The sequence below is a fragment of the Limulus polyphemus genome, unplaced genomic scaffold (assembly GCF_000517525.1).
Source record: "Limulus polyphemus unplaced genomic scaffold, Limulus_polyphemus-2.1.2 Scaffold8153, whole genome shotgun sequence".
Lineage (NCBI taxonomy): Eukaryota > Metazoa > Arthropoda > Merostomata > Xiphosura > Limulidae > Limulus > Limulus polyphemus.
Window position 1 is genome coordinate 19,584 of NW_013673763.1, and position 2,306 is coordinate 21,889.

Here is a 2,306-nt window from a genome sequence, read left to right on the forward strand (position 1 = left end):
AGATATAGAAGCGACAACTATGATCAGTACGTTAAATGTGATGGTAGCACTATATAGCTCTAGAAACAGCAAAAGTATGTCATGGATGTTAAAAATAGAAGCTAAAACTTTAGAACTAATGAAATAGTGAAATGTTTTATACATAAAGCGACGGATAGTTGTAAAAGTATGTTAGTCAAATACTATTGGTTAATCAATGATCCTACAAACGATGCTAACATTGTAGCATCATTCGCCCATAATAACACAATCAGTTTATAGAAATACCATCCGCCTTTGTAAGTTGTATGTAAGAGAAAACTAAAAACTTCGTAAGACTAAAACAGTAGATTTAATGTTTTATGTATAAAACGAAACAAGAAACACAGGGTTATGAAATTAGATTAAGTTATTAATTTTAATATTTTGTTACGATAAAGATAAGGTCAGTTGATTTACTTCGGTCGTCAAGTGTCATGGTGGCATGACAACTTCCGCTTGTCTTGGCCGCTTAGCAAGTGTTACTTGTAACGCGCCCTCTAGTGCCACTAAGTGAACGTCATCTCCTCCCCATTCCTGAAATCAACACACGTTTCGCCCTCTGGTGGCATGCCATATAATTACACCTAATTACTCATATGGGTTATCTGTGCTGTGACCACCTTGGTTATCGAGTTTCGAAATTTATCGATATAAGCACTGAAAACCGCCGCTGAAAAAACAAGTGTACTTTAACATATAACTAATATGAATTATTGTCCTATACATGTTAGTAAAGTAATTTCGTATTTGTTCAACGCATACATATTTAAACAAGTGTATAAGTGATGGCTACGTTTTCACATTTCTCGCTCTATCTTACAGTTACTTACTCCTGTATTTCATTTTGAACCATTTTATCCCTAATATAAGCTATGTGCTTACATATATATGATAGAAAATAATTTCGTGCCAGTTCAACACATGTATAAAAAAAACAAGTGTGCAATTGACGGCTACGTTTGTATACTTCTCTGTCTATCCTATTGTTACGTACTACTATACTTCATTTCCAACTGTTATCCCTAATTCAGTTGAATTAAACATCACTAATGAATAACAATGTAGAAAAAGCCAGCTGAAACAGGTTACGTTACCCTCAATATTTTATGTAACGTTTACAGAGAAAGACTTTTATAATCACTTGTATATTTTACCACCACCGTCCCTTTGAAACATATTGTTTAATGTCTCATGTCACTGCCGTGTCGAGAAATAGTTGCGTCATTCAGTTTTGTTTCTGTCCTAATATATAGAGGGACTTGTATAACTAAAGAATATAAAAGAGAATTACACTTACAGTAATAGAATTACATTTACAGTAATCCTCGAAGCCATCTCTTCTCTAAACACAAGTTTTACATTGTTATACCTGTACATCTAAACTTATTAAGTAGTGAGCATGCGCACAAATAGAACAGTGGTTATATAAAAATAAATATAATTTGATTAATAGTTGTTTTCATCTCAGTGAACTAACTGTGTTTATTGTTAGGCTTGGTATGTTATACGTTCTGTGACGATTAATATAACTTCTAATTTTTCGCCAAAATAGTTTTGTATAAAAAAGAAAGACACAATACTGGAGTCTGTAAGTAAATATTTTTGTCATATTTATAGCGGTATTAGGAAGTAATACAGAACAGTAAGAATTTAAACATTCCAAATTTTACCTTTTAACCTCGTTTCATGGTGATTTTTAATTTACTAATTACACAAAGTTAATTTAATTTCAGTTTTGAAGAAAACTTGATGGAAAACATGTTTAATGTTAAAGTCAAAGCTCTTCTATAACAACAGTTCATCGTTTCTATGCCTGAAGTATACGTTTTCTATTCATTCTCAACCTTTGATTCACTAAATATCTACACATACTTAAATAACCAGCTATATCATATATCGTCTCGCTTCCTATTATACGATATTATGTTACGACCACGTGGTCTCCGATCCAGACTATTGTTGTAACAAAGTTCTATGAAGCAAAGTAAGGTAAACCTGACACCAATTATATTAACAATACTATACCCAGAGACTGTAACGGCGTGTGCATTAGCGTTGGGTGTTGGTTTTAGATCGGTTAAGGTCTTAAATACGTCGCTATATGAGGTTCTCCGCTTCCATGGGGAAACATTAAAGGCCATGTTATTCGAAATAGTGTCTTGTGATTGTACATCCTGTAACAATCATGGTAAATATATGACTGTTGGATACAGTTCACGTATGTGGTGGTACTCCCCAAGAATAGCATAAGGCAAAGTTCCTACAAAGTGTAATAAACACTGTCT

General features: G+C 33.1%; 1 protein-coding gene across 6 annotated transcripts in view; it reads left to right on the plus strand.

Annotated features, from left to right (window-relative positions):
• Nucleotides 1-2,009: 2,009 nt before the first annotated feature.
• The window catches only part of LOC111083093, an 8,665-nt gene continuing 8,368 nt past the window's right edge, over nucleotides 2,010-2,306 (plus strand). For 3 of the 6 annotated variants that reach the window (XM_022379343.1, XM_022379344.1, XM_022379345.1), the window contains exon 1: nucleotides 2,017-2,209. The gene's annotated coding sequence lies outside the window, so the exon portion shown is untranslated. Of the gene's footprint in view, nucleotides 2,210-2,306 lie in introns of all 6 variants that reach the window. The other 3 variants (XM_022379347.1, XM_022379348.1, XM_022379346.1) reach the window with 2 other exon arrangements.